The sequence below is a fragment of the Vicugna pacos genome, chromosome 23, assembly GCF_048564905.1.
Source record: "Vicugna pacos chromosome 23, VicPac4, whole genome shotgun sequence".
NCBI classification, from domain to species: domain Eukaryota; kingdom Metazoa; phylum Chordata; class Mammalia; order Artiodactyla; family Camelidae; genus Vicugna; species Vicugna pacos.
Genome location: NC_133009.1, coordinates 19261450 through 19269827, shown reverse-complemented (window position 1 = coordinate 19269827; position 8378 = coordinate 19261450).

The window sequence follows — 8378 nt, the reverse complement described above, 5'->3', positions numbered from 1 at the left end:
TGGTAGTTTACCTTCATATTTCTAAATAAAATGCTCATTCTCCTATTTCTTAATTTTTCAGTTTTAGGCATTGTCTATTGATAATGAAAATTTCTCTCTTTCACCCTTTTCCCCTCCCCTCATCCTTTCAATATGGTTGCATCACATTTAAAAAAGTTCAGCAAACATTCAGTGTAGAGTCCAAAGCCCTTACTACAGTGTACTTGGCCTCCAGGAGCTGGCCTTTCTTTCCGCTCTGGGTCTCTTCTGCTGCTCTCCCTTCTTGAGCCCACACCCTGGCCCCTCCAGCCTTCGTGTTGTTTATCCAGCACACACTGTCATTCTTACTTCAGGGTCCTGCATGGCCCTCCTCTGCCTGGATCATCTCTGGGTTCTCCCCTTCCCACCATTCAGGTCGTTGCTCAAATGTAGCTCCTTAAAGAGACCTTCTCTGATGGCCCTGTCTCAGGAAGCACTCCTCCCTCCAGCACTGTCTATCCCTTTAGCCCACTTTATTTTTCTTCTTCACCTTGACTGTCACCGGACATTTCATTAGATACTGGCTTATTGTCTGCCCATAAGCTCTTGGAAAGCAAGGACTTAACTACTTTGTTTTCTGCTTTATCTCCAGGGCTTAGAACAGTGCCTGGCACATAGTAGGTAGTCCAGAAACATTTGTGGAATAATGGTTGAGTGAATCAGTGAATAAGTAAACCAGGGAATTTTGACTACTTGCTGTGGGCTGGGCAGCTGCATTTAACCTACTAACTGGCAGATAACTCAGGAAAAATCTTGACATATTATATTACCACTTTAGAAACCAACAGGTTCTTCATAAAACATACGGTCATTGATCATTCTTGGACATTATGAAGTTATTAAATAACCCTTTTCCCCAGCATACGATTGAAAAAGTTTACATGAATCTGCAGGGTTTTCAAGAAAGAAGAATTAACATTTTAGTGCTCCCTGTGTTCTAGGTACTTTGCATACATTATGGTTTTATTTATTATTCCAGTCTTTTTTTCCCCCAGCAACTCTATGAAATAGATGTTTTCATTTTGTAAAGAAAATGAGGTTCAGAGAGCTTAAGTATTTGCCTACAGTCACAAAGTTGGCTCCATTAATCCATATAGTCTTACAGTCTACATAAACTTGTATGCTCCATGCCCATAGGAGGATCATGAACTGTATCACTGAATGTTATTGCTGGGAGGATATTTAGACCTCATTTAATACAGCCTCCTCCCTTCACAGGCAAGAGGACTAAGGTTGGCTGGGGTACTTGTCCACTCACCTGCTTAACAGGAGAGCAGTCTCAATGCCAGTGGCCCCCTTTCCCATTGCCTCTTCCTGTTCCAAGTACATATAATCTTTCCTACAATTATTTGCAGATTCCATATTTGTGAATTCACCTCTTAGCTAAAATGTATTTGTAACCTCCAAATTAATACAGATGGTGCTTCTACGGTCATTTATGGCCAGATGCAGAGCGGCGAGAATTCTGAGTTGCCCAGTGCACACGTTCCCAGCAGAGGCTGAACAAGGCTGCACTCTGCCTTCCTGTATTGGCTTTTATACTGGAAAAAGCATCCCTTTCCACAATCTCTTTAATGCCCTGGTTTTTTTTTTTTTAATTTTTGTGCTTTTTATTGATGATCATGCTGTTTAAAATGGCCCCGAGTGCAGTGCCGAAGTGCTGTCTAGTGTCCTAAGCACAAGAAAGCCTTATGGAGAAAAATACGTGTGTTAGACGAGCTTCGTTCAGGCATGAGTTATAGTGCGGTTGGCTATGAGTTCAGTGTGAATGAATCAACAATATATGTTAAATAAAGTATCTTTAAACAGAAACAAACATGAAACAGGGTTATGTATTGATTGGTGACAAAAATGTTGTCACCGGAGGCTCACAGCAACCTAACCCTGTTTCCCCTAGGAATTCGCTAACTTGGTGTTCTTGGCAATTTTACAGAACACAGTGACAGTGAATGAAGATCAACTGTATTTGTGTAACACACTGTAGAGCTGCACCTGGTTACAGAGGCCAGGAGGAGGGAGTGATGTTAAAAAAGAAAAGAAAAGAAACTAGCCCCAGTCGCTAAAAGAACTAGTATTTAGCTGTAATTGTAAAGTATGATGATATTTTGTTGCTAGTAAAACCTTAGTTAAATCTCTAAAGCCTCAGGGTGATCGTTCTTGCTCTCTTTAGATGGGTACACTGTGCGAACGTAAAAACAGTTATTCTCACTGTCAGTTTCTGATTGTGGCTGTCATTGGAGTATTCTTATTTTTAACCTTTTCTAAGTGCAGCCGTACACTCTCATTGTTAAAGTGGGAGATAATTGTAGAAAGGGGGAAACAGCACTCAATTTGGAGACAAATTCTGAGGATGAGTCAAACGCTGATTCCTCCTGATTGTATAACCTTAAGCAAATCTCTGAACTCTTCTGACTCAGTTTTCTAGTCTGTAAAAATAGAGACAACAGCCATTCTTAGCTAATTCACACATCTCTGGTGGGAGAAGGACTTCTCATTTGACCTTCACAACTCTGATAACACCTCAATTTACAGAGAAGGGAATTGAGGCCCAGAGAGTTCAAGGGACTGGTTCAGGATCACACAGCTAGAGAGAGCCGAGCTGGGACTGTGAACCAAAATACTTGTCCTAAGGACACAGAGCTCCAGCCCCTCGGTGGTCCTCACCAACTGCTGTCTCAAACAGTGCTGGAGGGTGGGGGGCAGTGGCATAAGTGTATATAAACCCCGGAACCAATAAAATACAAGATTTTTTTTTCCCCACTAGGTTTAACAATTTGAATGTTAATATTTCAAAAGGGAATTTTCCCTTAAGATACATGGTTTTCAAAAAGTCGATTGGAATCATTAAGTATGCTTGTTTGTATTCATTCAGGGACCAATTTTGTTGTTGTTGTTGCCAAGACTCGTTTCTAATTTTAAATTGAAAGTGAATTGAAAAAGGAAGATGTTAAGTTGATATTTCTTTACGACAATCTTTTGTGGAACTTACCTTTTGCATCTAGAATGGAATATGTATGTTTGTATTTGAGGGTGATCTTTCAAGGCACTCAAGGCGTTAAGTTATACATCTGAGAACTGTTTTATTGGCAGCAATATAAACTAATTATATTGAAAAAAGAAAAAGGAGAAGAGGGTAAAAGCTAGGTAAAAATTTTTATTTAAAAAGATTTAAAATATAATAAAAATATAAATATAGATAAGTATAAATAAAAATATAAAAATAGATTTAAAATATTAAAATTTTATAAAAATATAATAAAAATAGATTTTAAAAATAAGTAAAAATATATTAAAAAATAGAAGAAAAATACAATTAGGCAACCATTGAACTTCTGTGCAAACTAATAAATCACCCTTGGAAATTCCATCCCTCCCAAGAGAAAAAAAAAAGTTTGTCACTAAGTTGAAACTAACATTTTCTCTCATGGTGGGTTTCACTCATTCACTCAGTCATTTATTTATAGATTTTTCTCATCATCGGCTATTTACCTCATACTCCTCTAACACCAAGCGAATACAGCAAAGAGCAAGACAGGCCTGGTCCTTCTCTCAGGAATCTTCCTTTTATTGAGGGGAGGTGGGCAAAATCAAGTAAGTAGAATAATTTGAAATGATGGTGAGTCTATGAAATACCACCGTTTTAGGCTGGTGTGCTACTCTCTGAGATCATAAATGCTTGTGGTTTTAAGCCGCTAAATTTGGGGGTAATTTGTTCTGCAACAATAGGTACCTACTACAGTCCTAAACTCTCATTTTCAGTGTCTTTTTTGTGCATCTTTGGCCAACCTCCAACGATTTGATACACCTGGACCTTCTTTTGTGCGCTCAGAACCAAGCTACAGAGGGTTCTGAAAAAAAAAAAAACCCAGAAAACAGTTTTCATGCTTATCGATGACCCTCCCTTTCCGTCCCCTGCTCAGGAGGTGCCCTCACCTCACTGTCCGGTTGAGAGAAAAATATACAAGCCCTGTGCCTCCTGTCACGCATCTCTGGCCGGCTGCGCCTGCGCCCTTCTCTTCTGTATCTGAGGAAGACCCGAGGTCAGTTTCTACAATTAGAGTCTTCATTCCATCTCCTCCTACCTTCTCAGGCTCCTTCCTTATTCAACAACTTTCCCTGTCCTCTGGCTCAGCTGTATGAGGATATAACCACACTCCAGTCTCTCCACTCTGAAGAAGAGAAAACCCTCTTTCCAACCCACATCCTTCTCTGTCTACTCCCTAGCTCCTTCTTGTCTCCACTGCTGGAGTTTTTCCACAAGTTGCATTTCCTACACTCACTGTCTTTACAGCCTGACCTGCAGTTACTACTTAATCCATTCAATCTGGCTTCTGCCATCACTAAAACTACTTATGCAGTGGTTACTTGCGATCTCTGTAATGATAAATCCAATGGCTACTTTTTTATTATGGGAAAATAATAAAAAAATTTTGTGATGGGAAATTTCAAACACATGCATCAGTTGAAAGAATAGTGCAGTGAACCTTCATGGGCTCACATCCAGTCTCCACAATTGACAACTCATGGCGATCTTGTTGGAGGAAGCTACCCGCCCCCTCCCCAACCCTAGGATTATGTTGAAGGAAATACTAGGTATCATATCCTTTATCCCCCAATATTTCAGTATCTATTTCAAAAATATAAGAACTCTTAAAGGCCATTTTCAAGTCTTCATTTGATTGGCCAGTCAACAATATTTAACATTCTGTTTTATTCCTCCCTTTTTTTTTTTCATTTAAAAATTATTTATTTATTTATGTGTTTATTTTATTGAGATACGGTTTACAATGTTGTTTCAATTTCTGGTGTACAGCATGTTTCAGTCATACCTATATATACATATATTTGTTTTCATATTCTTTTTCATTATAGGTTACTACAAGATATTGAATGTAGTTCCCTGTGCTATACAGAAGAAATTTGTATTTTTAATCTATTTTATATATAGTAGTTAATATTTGTTAAGCTTTGATGTCACCACTCTTTTACACTCTTTTTTTTTTTAAATCCTTAAAAGGTTTATTTTAGAGTAGCTCCATATTCCCAACCTGAAACATGGAAAATCACAATTGTCAACCAACACTTATTGAGGAGGTATGTTGAACTTTGAATAATTGAATCGCAAATTTTAAAAATAATCTGTCTTTTATGACAGAAATCAGGCAGTTCCTGGCATAATTTGACAGCAACGTTCTGCCTTTTCTCGGTCAGCATGAAAGTTTTTCACTCTACTTTGAAATTGTCTTTGTTGGCTTTATCTTCTCTACGAGCCCTTCCTTTCCCCAGGGCTCTTCCCTCCCCAGGATGTCAGTTTCCAGGCTGCCCAGCAAGGCCAGCCCTCCCAAGCTGCACTCAACATCCCTGCCAACGGAGGCCCTCGCCCCCGTCCTATTTCCTAAACTCCAAGCTCTGGTCTCCAACTCCCTCCCAGACTGCTTTCCCTGACCTCTCAGATTTAGAACTAAGCTTATCACCTTTCCCACCAAACTTCCCCTTTGGTCTTCCTCCCTGTTAAAAGGCACCACACCCACCAATGTGCTCAATCCAGAAACTCAGGAATAAGCTTTTTATTTCCCCTAATTCCACCCCCCCAGGAGCTAATTATCCACAAGCCCTGTAGATAATGATTATTGGAGTAAATCTAAGCCCCACTCACTTCATTCCCCTCCATCAGAGTCACCACCATCATTCAGCTGGGTGACCACACTTCCCTAACTGGTTTTCCTGCTTCCACTCCAGCCCCATCCACCCACCCCACCCTAAACCACTTGCCCCACTGCAGCCACAACATGAAATCCTGTCTTGTAATCCACCACCGGAAACTTTTCACCTAAAAACTTCTCATTGTTTTTAGGATAAAGAACCCAAATCCTTAGCACCAGGTCCCATGTTCTCCAATCTCCTCCAGTGCCATCTTTCTCCTCACTCTCTAAGTTATTGCCAGGGGTTTAGAACTATTTTTAAGTGGTTTACTGGAAGAGTAAGTAATTTGAATTGTTAAATTCAGACTCATTCTCTCTCCTCAATAAAATTATGAATCTGTCTTGTAGCTTTTTTGGTTTCTGTATCTGTTATCTGAATAGCCTCAGCTCAGGCGTTTTTGAAGTCCTATGAAGAGTTCTATTGAAACTCTAAATTTGTTTAAATTCTAAATTTCCCCCCTTCCCAAGCTTGGGCCTACTTCAGGCTGGGAAACTAGCCACAGTTTCTGACCCCTCTGGGCTGAGGAGAGAGTGGAAGGGGGAGAGAGCAGCCCTGTCTCGTGGCTGACACAGTGGTAATTTGGCCGTGGCTGTCTGTGGAGGTGGTTTGACCAAGTGGGGGCCCTTCTGACCTCTAGGTGATCTTAGATGGTGGTGATCTTAGGTGGTGATCTTAGATGACCTTCTGACCTCCCCTCCAGCTGGTCCCACCTCTTGGCTTGCTCTTAGATGAAGTCCTTAGATAACTCTGGGCAGTACCTCATTATGGGGTCCACATATGGTCCCTGGAAACATGACCCTTTGCCCTGCCATCTGGGAAGTACTGTTCATTCCTAAGTGATTCTCCTTACTCTGCCCACAGACGGGGCAGTCACCATGGCCTTTCACCTTTCAAATGCCCGCCTTCCTGTCTCTCCAACTCCATGTTCTCTCGAGGGCCTTTTGGAGCCCCTCCACAAGCTTGAGTGGGAAGGAGAGACCCCTACCCTTCCCCCATGGTGGAGTGGGAGGTGACACACAGCACAGCACCAAAGAAAGCCTCTTGGCCTCTTCCCAAGGTTAGAAGACAGTGGTCATCTAATCCTGGTGGAGCCAGCTTGGATTTTGCCCTTCACCAGGCTGGTGTAGATGGTCTAGCCTAGTCAGTATCTCAGTTGATAATCTTGGAACTTGACACTTGTTGTGTTTACTATTTGACCTTTGGGGCCCTTGTTAAAGCTCTGATAATGAGAAGGGTTACATTTAACATCTGGATGCAATACTTGACATTTTATTTACAAACTCTTTAAAACTTCCCTGTCCAAGTTATTGCATCAACTTATAAATAATAAAGATACAGTCTGTTGAAGTTAAATGCAATTGTTATCAAATTAGAATTATAATTAAAAATTAATTTAGTTTGGCCTTGATTGCCATTAGTCCAAATTAATGAGATTTAATATAATTTACACCATTGGCATAAATTTAAATTCTAGATAAGATTAAAATTTTTTTCATTTTGGGATATTTCAAATATACCCCAAATAGAAGGAATAACATAATAACTATCAAGTATCCTTCATCTAGCTTCAACAGTCAACCTCTGATGCATCTTATTCCATTTATATCACTCCATCCCTTTTTTTTTGCTAATATATATATATGTATATATATTTCTTATTGCAAGTTTTTTTTTAACATTTTTTATTGATTCATAATCATTTTACAGTGTTGTGTCAAATTCCAGTGTTCAGCACAATTTTTCAGTCATTCATGGACATATACACACTCATTGTCACATTTTTTTCTCTGTGAGTTATCATAACATTTTGTGTATATTTCCCTGTGCTATACAGTGTAATCTTGTTTATCTATTCTACAATTTTGAAACCCCAGTCTATCCCTTCCCATCCTCTACCCCGCCCCCCACCCGCAAGTTTTTTTTAATTGAAGTATAATCAGTTTACAATTTTGTGTCAACTTCCGGTGTACAGAATAGTAGTTCAGTCATACTATATATATATAGTTTTTTAATTGAGTTATAGTCAGTTTACAATGTTGTGTCAACATATTATATTTTTTTAATGAGTCACAGACTTTATTTTTTTAAAAAGCATTTTATTTTATTTTTTCCCCTTAACAGAGGCACTGGGGATTGAATCCAGGACCTCGTGCATGCCAAGCACACACTCTACCACTGAGCTATACCTTCCACCGCACTTTGCTAGAATATCTTAAAGCAAGTCACAGACATTGCATTATTTTACCATAAATACTGAAGTAGCTATCTCTGAGAGATAAGAGCATTTTGAAAAAATATAATATATATATAACTTCGTTGATATTATTATGCTTAATAAAATTGCCAGTAACATCAACTAGAACCCAGTGCATATTCACATTTCCCTGAATGCCTCAGAAATGTCATTTTACATTTGGTTTCTTCACATTAGGACCCAAACAAGGTATACAAACTGTGTTTGGCGGCTGTCTCTTTGAGTCCATTTTAATCACCTGTCTTTTTTTTTTTTTAAATGACTTTTTTTTAATTTTGTGGAAGAAACCAAGTTATTTGCCTGTGGAATTTCCCCTCTGTTAGATTTGGCTGACCGATCACTGCTGGTTCATTTACTGTTCCTGTACCTCCTGTTTCCTGTCAACTGGTCGGTTACACCAGAG